The sequence below is a fragment of the Myotis daubentonii genome, chromosome 3 (assembly GCF_963259705.1).
Source record: "Myotis daubentonii chromosome 3, mMyoDau2.1, whole genome shotgun sequence".
NCBI lineage: Eukaryota > Metazoa > Chordata > Mammalia > Chiroptera > Vespertilionidae > Myotis > Myotis daubentonii.
Window position 1 is genome coordinate 125011389 of NC_081842.1, and position 10283 is coordinate 125021671.

General features: G+C 41.7%; 1 non-coding gene across 1 annotated transcript; it reads right to left on the reverse strand.

Annotated features, from left to right (window-relative positions):
- Nucleotides 1–3094: 3094 nt before the first annotated feature.
- On the reverse strand, nt 3095–3201 carry LOC132232028 (U6 spliceosomal RNA). The gene has a single exon (XR_009452192.1). It is a non-coding gene; the product is annotated as a U6 spliceosomal RNA (small nuclear RNA).
- Between the last annotated feature and the right edge of the window lie 7082 nt (nt 3202–10283).

The window sequence follows — 10283 nt, forward strand, 5'->3', positions numbered from 1 at the left end:
TTTTGGGAAAATGACAGATGAAAATTTTGAAGTTTCTTCTGTTTAAACTGGAGGGAGGATCCAAAAATAGGAAGAAAAATGCTAAGATTAGTATTGAGTTTCAAATGATGGGACTTTAAAAGAAAGAAGTTTTTTCACACACATTTTGCTACCAAAGCAAACAGTAAGAAGCACCTTAAGTTTCACTGGGCAACAATATTTTCCTCACTGCATAAAATAATATTTATATCAAGTGGCCAATTTAAATACAGAATATAAAGTGTCTTTGTATTTCATTGGGATTGAAGGTTTTGCTTCTCCCAGCCCCAGTAGAAAGGGCTTCCTGTGGGAAGGTCGCACATGCTTCTCCTGGGAATTTTGCCCCCTCTGGGGAGTGGTCTCCACCAAATGAATACTTTCCAGAGCCCTTCTCTGACTACACTTCAAATTGTTTGGTGTTTATTTTTAAAAATAAATTCATTTCCTTCTAGCCCTCCCACGTAGATAAGATATCTGCCCAGATACCTTTCTTTTCATCTTCATTAACAGCTCAGTACCAAGGAGTTCAAATCCCTATGTTTTCCTTGAAATATTTTCCTTACAAATTAGGTCCTACACATAATACTGCTTCGATATTAGAGATCTACATGTATGTATGTATGCATGTATCTACACATCCCTTGATTATATGGTGGGGAAGGGTGTGATTTGAATTGGTGGCAAGTTCCCAACACCAACTTCTGTGGCCCTTGCTGGAGATTTTCTGAAAATTTCTTCTTCCAGCTTTTTGTCAATTTAAAATAATCTGTTTTTATCTCCAAAAAACTTCATCTTTCATTTTCTTAATTATTATGGTAAAATTATACCTTGAGTTTCAAATTATTTAAAATCCAGTGCTCTACAAAATTCAACTTAGCCACATGAAGATCTTACATATAGACACACTAAAATGTAAACAGTAGCAACCACAACTCTATAAGATATGTTATTGACCACTATTAGAATTCTTTCAAATTGCCCTGAAAAGAAACTCATTATTAAAATGAGGAGAGAAATGCATGACTATTTCTAAGACAAATTATGACTAAAATATAATAGGTCATTGCAAATGGAACTCAAAATGAATCAGAAACACACACAAAAATTAACATATGAAAACAAAAGAAAAAAAGGACATCTGTAATACTTTCAACAATAAAGATAATTTTTTTTAAAAAAAGCTTAGGTCCAAGGGATAATAATTTTGAAAAAAAAATTAAATGTTAATCTCTACCTGGAGTTTGGTACAACTTGTTAAGACAACGTGGAGAGAAAGAAAAGAGATTTGAGAGGTTGTAATAATTTAAAAAAAAATAGAGTAATTACCACTTATAGGAGGATAGAGTATGAGTTCCGGCAGATGAAGGGAAGTTTTTCAGAGTTCAAAATAACTACATGGTTTTCTGGTATAAGCCTTCACTGTCAGTCAGCATAAACCTTCTGAAAAGACAGCCTCCACTATGGAAAGAAGTATCCTTTCTCTCAAACATCACTTTGAGCTCCTGTTTAAACTAATATGGTCCTTGATCTCATGTTGCTCAGCTGTTGCCTTCTTAGTCAAATGGGGAAGTATATTAATTTTAGACACCAGGCATTTTAAGGCCAATGGCTCCATTTCAGAGGTCAGGTAAGGAAAGGACAGACTGGAAGCAGTGGATGAAATATCATCTTCACCTTTTCCTCTCATCAGTGTGGCAACATGCTCAGAATTATAAAACTGCATTTGTTGTTGATGATCATAAGTCCAGATATTCTGCCCCTTTCAGACTCATGATTAGATAACTGCTCATTCCCAGCCAGGAGGATCCTTGGTAAGAGAACCCCACAGACACCTTTGTTTACCCATCTTACCCTGTGAACATGTCCAACTAGAATAGGAGAGATCTTCTGAAAGCACTTAGCCAGTTTTAATCTTGTAATCTTTAAAATTACTTTCAATATCTCCAACTGTTTACAACTCTAGGGAAAGGTTGAAAGTGCAGGCGTCCAGGGAGTTACAAAGAACAGGAACAGGCAACACCATGCATTTCCCTCGAGTTTTCCATCACAGACCAAGAAAAGAAAATCCAGCCAAACAACCTGCCTGTCTGATTTTAACAGTAGTGCATTCCTAGCTTTATTTAAAACATGGCTTGCTTAGAAAATACAACTAGTAATACAGATAATCCTCTAGTTCCTCAAGGTCTGGGTGATTTTCTCCTCTTTTTTGGGGCCTTTGCTGATTCCTCCACTCCCCACTTTAACACCAACCCCTGGTGCTCTCTTGCTTTTCAAAAAAGAAAAACAAAGTTCTTATTTTTAATTCATATCAATGATGTATCCTATATAAAATAAAAATACATGTTTGCACTTGGATAGCAAACAGCAATTTGGAGCCATCTAGTAAACCATCTTCCCTAAACCAAGGACATTTATGAGTAAATGATTTTCATTTTGCCTCCCTAACCAGAGGGTATAACCAGATGGTGAATAGCTTATATCAATGTACTCAGGGAAATTGATAGCAGAAATCTGATTAGTGTCATTTGCTGACCACACCCAAGGACAAATGAAGTTAGAGAATAAACCTCATTTTGATTAGTCCTTTTCTAGTCTGTTAAAAGGAATATCTTTCCTGTTTTTCTACCCAGGAAGCAAAAGTTCTATAAATTATTAAAATGGTTATGTTTCATGTTAATCAGGTATTTTTTACAAAAATAAATCTTTTAATCATGGGAATTGAAGTTTACTAGCTCATGTTTGTGTCTAATACTCTTTGATATATCATCTTTTGGCAAAATAAATTTGACAATCCTTCCAGGGTTTGAATTTTAAGAAACTTTTTCTTGACCTAAAATTGACTTTAGATCATTCCAATAGGCCCTGGATGGAATGCCTCAAGTATTTGTTTTCTTTCTCATGAAGGAAAATTTTCTGCTTAAGGTACATGCGAAGCTTTGTCAAATAATAATTACCATATTATGCTTTCATTTATAGCTCTAATTGCTATTCTGGAATACTGTGTTTTGCAAAAAGGACAAGATTCCATGTCATTCGCCAGTATTGCGGATTCTTTTTTGTTTGTTTGTTTTTTAATATGGAACGCTTCAGCTTCACTAATTTGCATGTCATCCTTGTGCAGGGGCCATGCTAATCTTCTCTGTATCGTTTCAATTTTAGTATATGTGCTGCCGAAGCGAGCACAGTATTGCTGATTCTTAAACTTTTTGTTTTTAAGATATAAGGAAGCATTTTTAACGCAAATTTGGTAAATTAGATATATTCTCCCCACCTGTCCCTCTAGTATTTGGTAATTCTTAATAAGTGGCAATACATTTCTTTGCATGAATTCAATAAAACCTGTTTCCAATTGTAGCTATATTAACCAAGATAAACTGATAATGTGCCTACTCATAGCAGCCATGATTTCACCACGTTTTGCAGAACTTGGTCTATCCAGCATTCCACGGGAATCCCTTACAATCCACAAAGGCAGGCCACCATACTACCCTGCTACCCTGAAGGGAATGCTAGTAAAACAAAAAAAGGGCGGGGGGGGGGGGGCAGGGAGGAATAAGGGACTCAAGGATTCTGCTATGATACTATCTAAAGCACACTTTACCCTTAATTTTTTAAATCTGAATGGTCATTTTCAATCCTCTGTAGAACAGCACTTTACATCAATAACCCCACCTCAGAAACCAAAGTCTTGTGGCGAGATGTGGACACTAATAACTGAATGGGAACCAATGAAATATTAACATGAGGGAGAGGATATGCATGTGTTTCTGCCCTCACAGGGCCATTGTGGGTTCCAGCTCGCCAGTTTAACCCTACCATGGCATGGCACGGGACTAACCCTCTTCCAGAAATGAAGAATCTGAGCCTGGTGACTTCGTAGCACCAAACATAGCGCCTTCCCCGGACCCAGAGGGCCCCCGAAATAACCTGGGGAATGATGATGAAGCTGACAGCAGAGGCTGAGTAATTATTGGAGCGTACTCACACTCCACGCATTCCAGATAACTAACTATAGCTCTTTTTGTTTTTCTTATAGTCTGTAAAATCAGAACTGGCGCAGTAAACATGATTAGCGGATCCCAACATTCCAAAGCAGAAAGTTCACATTCAGCAAAACAAAAAAGGGGAAGATGTTGGGGAGCACACAAGACTTAGTTGGAAAGTTGTAAGGTGGACATTCTGAGAAAGGGAAATGTATGGAAGGCCGCCTGCCCTGTTTATCAGAATTCCGACTTAGGGGAGACTTAGGGGAGTGTCGAAGGCGGTGCCCCTAATTATTCTTTGACCTTTCCAAACAAGTCTGTGCATGTGCAGACCTCTGGGTGTTTACTGGAATCCTTATGCTTAATTCTTGTGTCCTTGCCTAGTAATCTTGTGTCCTCCCAAGATTACTCACCCTACTGATTTTATCTAAAGATAAAAATTCCAATAGAAGCCCAACAAGGCAGGCAATCAGGTAATTGAGGCTGCCTGGCTTCTTCAGCCGGGCCATCTTTTGCCCTCCCCTCCACAGTGAAACTGTGTTGGAGTAATCTGTTCATCGGTTGTTCAGGGGCTGCTGGTCAGGCCCGGCAAAAATAATAGATAAAGGAATTGAAGAGGAAGAAACAAAAGTGTTCTGACACCAACTGTGTGGCCTGCAACTCAATTCATTTCTGACACTAACTAACTGAAGTTAGTGTCATACTTCACAAATTAAGGGCAAAGTCCCCCATAAGACTGCCCTCACATCAGACACCAGCCTCAAGTCTTGGGACCAGCTGCACTCCTGATCAACTGGCTACAAATATGGGGGTTCCTACAAGCTCCTAAAGTTTGATAATTCACTGGAATTAATCACAGAAATCACTGAAAGCACACTAGTTATGATTACAGTTTTTAAATAATGGATACACATAATATAACATCTGGGAGGGACCCAGACACAGAGCTGTCAAGCCCTCTCCCCTGAAGACAAGGCTCATCACCCTCCCTTAACACATGTGTTCACCAACCAAGAAGCTTCACCAAACTTAGTGTTTTTCTTGGGGTTTCACTAAGTAGGCAGATTGATTAAATCACTGGCTATGTGATCAAACTCAAACTCCAACTACCTCTCTACTCCCCAGAGATGGCTGGCCTGATGTTCCAACCCTCTAATTATGTGGTTGTTCTTTCTGGTGATCAGCCCCCATTCTGAAGCTATCCAGAGACTGACTAGGGCAGGGGTGGGCAACCTTTTTGTAAGTGTGTGCCAAAACCAGCAAAATCTCTGACTCAAAATTCTTCTGCGTGCCAACCCTAATTTTTTGAGAACATGTTACGCCTACTTGATATCTCTTAAGGTGTACCTATGTGAAGAACCTTGAAGAAATAATAAAATTCATTCAAGCAACAAAAACACAGTATATGATGATGAAAAATACATTTACTTTTTAATATATACATGTACACTGATAGTCCAACAGAAAACTTTATGACTCCGTTTGATATTATCAGTGGGACTTTTGCTGCTTCATCACTGATGACAGAGATTTTACATCAGGTTTATATTTCATGACCTTCAGAGATATGCACGAGCTACTACTTTCATCTGTCAGGCTACTCCTATTACGAGACTTAACAAAATTCATCACTGAGAACAAAGATTCACAATTGTAAATGGAAGATTATAAGAGCGGGTTTCGTGTGCCAGCAAAAGTTACTGGCGTGCCATGTTTGGCACGTGTGCCAGGTGTTGCCCACCCCTGGACTAGGGTAACCTCATTGACACAATAAAGACTCCTCTATTACTCAGGAAATTCCAAGGGTTTTTAACTCTGTGTCAAGAACCAGAGAAAAGTTCAGATATGTTCTGTTTATACTACAGGTATCAATTGAAAATCACCCAAAACTATTAAAAGTGTTCCCCAAAAGGTAAAATATTAAAAAATTAATAAAAATCAATGCATTTTTTAGACCAATAAGACCAGTAAGAAAATAGAACAATTAAAAGGTCATTACAATAGCGAGGAAATGTATACAATTTACTAGAATAACGTGCTACAGATTCCAAAGGACACAGGGGGAAGTCAGGAAGAGAAAGGAGCAAGAGGTTGGGTTAGGAGAGAGAAATCACAAAGCAGGAAGAACAGGGCTAACTTTTAGGATGGTGACGAAACATGTCAGGGATGTACATTATGGTGGGACTACCTGGACTCAAATTGTCCAATATATCCCAACATACCTTGGATATGAATAGGAGGGTACAAGATGATGCCTGGAAGTTTGATAATCCTAGGAGACATTCTATACCCGTTGGCAGCAAAACAGCACCAGGTATTAGACTAGTGGAGGCAGACGAGACCTCGGTTCAACAACCTGGGTACTTGAGTTCTAAGAATGAATTCAGAGCCTAAAGAAAGTTTATTTTGAAAGTCACAGAGGTAGAAGAAATGAGCCTTAGAAGAAATGGGCTCAGGAAACAAGTTACAGAGGCAAGAGAGGGCCCTTAGAGCTTAGGAGAAAGAGGCAAGGAAAACATGCCTGGGAAAAGGTGTGGGTGTGCTCCATAGAGAGAGCTAAACAGGGTCCTTCCTCTTGAGCAGTGGTTCTCAACCTTGGCTGCACATTAGAGTCACCTGGGAATCTTTTTAAAATCCTGATTTCTGGGCCTCATCCTCCGGAAATTCTGTTTCTTTGTTACTAATGTTGTGGCCCCACCCCATAAGAAAGAAACAGAATTTCCGGAGGATGAGGCCCAGAAATCAGGATTTTAAAAAGATTCCCAGGTGATTCTAATGTGCAGCCAAGGTTGAGAACCACTGCTCTTGAGGGTTTTTATTTGTAGGTCTCAGGGGAGGATCCCAATAGAATATTCATCAGCTTTCCAGGTGTGTTCTTTCAGGGTCAGGATCTCTGTTGATTAGTCAGCACCAGGGGCTCATGAGGCATTGCAGCTGGTCCCGAGGTCAGCCATGCCTTCACTTGTCTGGTTTAGTTGCTTTTCTGGGCCTGGAGCTGAAACACAACTGAGGTCTAGATGAATGTGAAAGGTAAGAAAATCGTGGAAGCGGGGCATTGTCCTGGGGGCTTAATGTTTAAGGGCTATTCTCTGGGTCCCTTGTTCTTTCCCTTCTAAGGGGTTCCAACCCCCATGACTACCAACATGCAAGGGGAGGAAAGATCAGAGGAGGGTACAAACCTCATGACCAGTGATATGAAAGGTCAGGGCCATCAAAACCACATGATCATCGATATGCTAGGGTAGGAAATGTCACCCTGGGAGCAAGGTCCCAGCCCAGTTTTGCCCATTGCTATGTACCTGGGGCTTTCTATACCTGGCTGATAGTCCTTGCTCAGCTCAACTCATGTCTATCTAACTGCCTATCTGACTGCCACATATCTGCACTTAAGCATTGAAGCCAGGCTGAGACTTTTATTGTGGCCACTGAACAAAGGGCTTATTGAGACTCCCACTGAATACATCATCCCTATTCTGAGTCTGGGGAAGGATGACAGAGAAGATGGTTACACCACCCCAAGCAAACTGCCAAGGTCAGCTGAAAACCATTAAGCAGTGAGGTATTAAAGGAGAAAATTTAAGTAAGTTTTACTGATTTACAGTGACCTCATTTCCTGTGACCTTATAATGGAGTTTAAGTTTATTTGTATTTATGCTCATTTTAAAAGAAAGTTTAAATTTGGTTAGAAAAGCTGGTATGGTTTATTCTTTATTTTTATTTCTTCCTACCATCACCATCTAGTGGAGGAAACTTTGAACTATAGGCAAAATGAGCTGGGATTCACAAATAAAATAATAATCAAGGGCCTACTGTGTGCTAGGCACTATACCAAAAACATTTGCATTTATAAGATCATTTAATTTCCTTTTTTAGATTTGGAAACTGAGTCTAAAGAGTTAAGAATCTTGCCCAAGGTCACTCTGTAGCCAACTCAAACCCAGATTCTTGAAGTCCAAGTCTAGTGCCTTTTTAACCTCATATTATATATATTTTTGAAAATACATATTAGGTAACAATAAAAACATAGAATCATATTTATATATAAATACACAGTATACTATTTAAATCATTTAAAAAGACTGAAATAAGGTACTAAAATATTAACAATAATGGTCTCTGAGTAGATTTTCCATAATAAGCATGTATCATTTCTAAAGAAAAAAAATGTAAGCCTTACATTTATTAAGAGAAAAGACATTCAACAAACTTCACAGTTGTTGTCTCAGTTATTGTCATCACTTTAAAGTATTTTGCTTGTGTTTATGATGACCATATGCCAATATACATATTCCTATTAATGTTTAAAATAATGTATATTACATTTCCATACTTAGTAACGAGAGGCCTGGTGCACGAAATTTGTGCAGGGGGGCGTCCCTCAGCCTGGCCTGCACCCTCTCCAATCCGGGACCCCTTGGGGGATGTCCGACTGCCTCTCACAATCCAGGACTGCTAGCTCCTAACCGCTTCCCTGCCGGGAGCCAGTCCATCCTTGCTGTTTCAAGGGACCTGGCATATATGGCATACGGTTCTTAATATGTTTGCTCACCTTCTTGGCGCTGTGTTTTAACCAAGGTCACCTCTCCAAGAAAGGTTGAATCCCCAGGTAGGGATTTTCCCCTGAAGTTAGGGAGGGAATAAAACCCCTCAACTAAGTGCCAGGCGGGTAATTAATCACTTTAACTATGAACAATTACCCTTAAGCTACATAATCTTTACTCCCTGGAATGGAGATAAGAAACGCCCTAACCTTTGTAATAGAGATTGATAGGATTGAATCAACTGGTATAAATACAGATGTAACAAGACAGCAAGACACAGAACTCAGAACACAGAACTTAGGAGACAGGGCTTGGAAGACAGGACCAAGAGAGACAGAGCCTAGGCACAGAACCTACCCAGAACGTTCTCTAGAGACAGAAGAACTTCGCTGGAGAGAGCATGCCGGAGGATCCTGGACAGGGACTGGCCTCAGAGCCTGGAGGTGGAGCCTGGCGAGAGAGCATGGCAGGGGATCCTGGACTGAACCTGACTGCGGAGATTGGCAGGAGAGCCTGACTGGAACCTGGTGACTGAGCCTGGCTGGAGAGCCTGGACGGAACCTGGCTAGAGATCCTAAGCAGAACCTCTCTGGAGATCCAGACCAGAACTTGGCTGGAGATCCTGGCTAGGCTGCCAGTCAACTGAACGCTATCTCAGTGTCATTCCTTCTTCGCCGACTCCGTCCACACCTTTGGGGACCCCTGGACCTGCTGGGGTTGGACCCCGGCACTTCCCTGCTTGCCTGATCGCCCCTAACTGCTCCCCTGCTGGCCTGCCTCTGCCTCACCCCACACCCAGGACCATCTTTCCTCCCTCTGGCTGGCTGCAGGCACTGAGGACTGGGGCTGGGTGGCTTCACCTGGGCTACAGCCACTGGCGCCCAGGATCGTGGGGCATGCGGCTTGTCCCTTTCCTGGGCCGCAGGCGCAGGCCCAGCCACTGGTGCCCAGGACCTTAGGGCGTGTGGCTTGTCCCTCTCCTGGGCTGCAGCCTGGCTGGTCCCCATTCTTGTCTCTCAAGCTCATTTGTGCCTGGCTGGTCCTCATTCTTCTCTCCCCAGTGTTGAGTGTCTGAGCCATTAAGGCGTGCTGGCATGAGGGTGTGATGACCATTTGCGTATTAGCTCTTTATTATATAGGATACTTACCTTCACAATCTGTTTTGAGAGCAGCACTAGAACCTAAAGGGCAGTGGAATAGGCCACACCAAAATGCCACTTCAGTATAAGGGTTATTTTGAGTTGAAGGCAGTTGAGAAGCAGCAGATACAGTTCTCTACTCTCTCCCAATTTACTTAAAAGCAGGACATACATTGTAAAGGTGCCCACCCCCACAAACGACAATGAGCTACCATCGCACACCTGCCAGAATGGCTACCATCAACAAATGACAAGTGTTGGCGAGGATGTGGAGAAAAGGGAACCCTTTTCCCTTTAATTACAAGCTCTGGGCTCTTCCCATCCCTCCGCCCTCCCCACACACCAGTTCAGTTCCGGGTGTGGAAAACCGCTTTCCAAGGCGCAATCTAGGGGCGTTTCAATGGACACTGCTCAGATATCATGGATTTCTAAGATGCGCGGAAAGGTGCCTGTCAACCACGCGCTCGTGCGCACGCGCAGTCTGCTGGCCTCTTTGGCCCCCTCCGGAGGCTCGCAGGCCGGCCAGAAGCGGGTGCGCGGACTACAATTCCCGGCAGGCAGCGGGACACGTTTCCCGCTTGCAGCTGCGGAAAACGGATGCG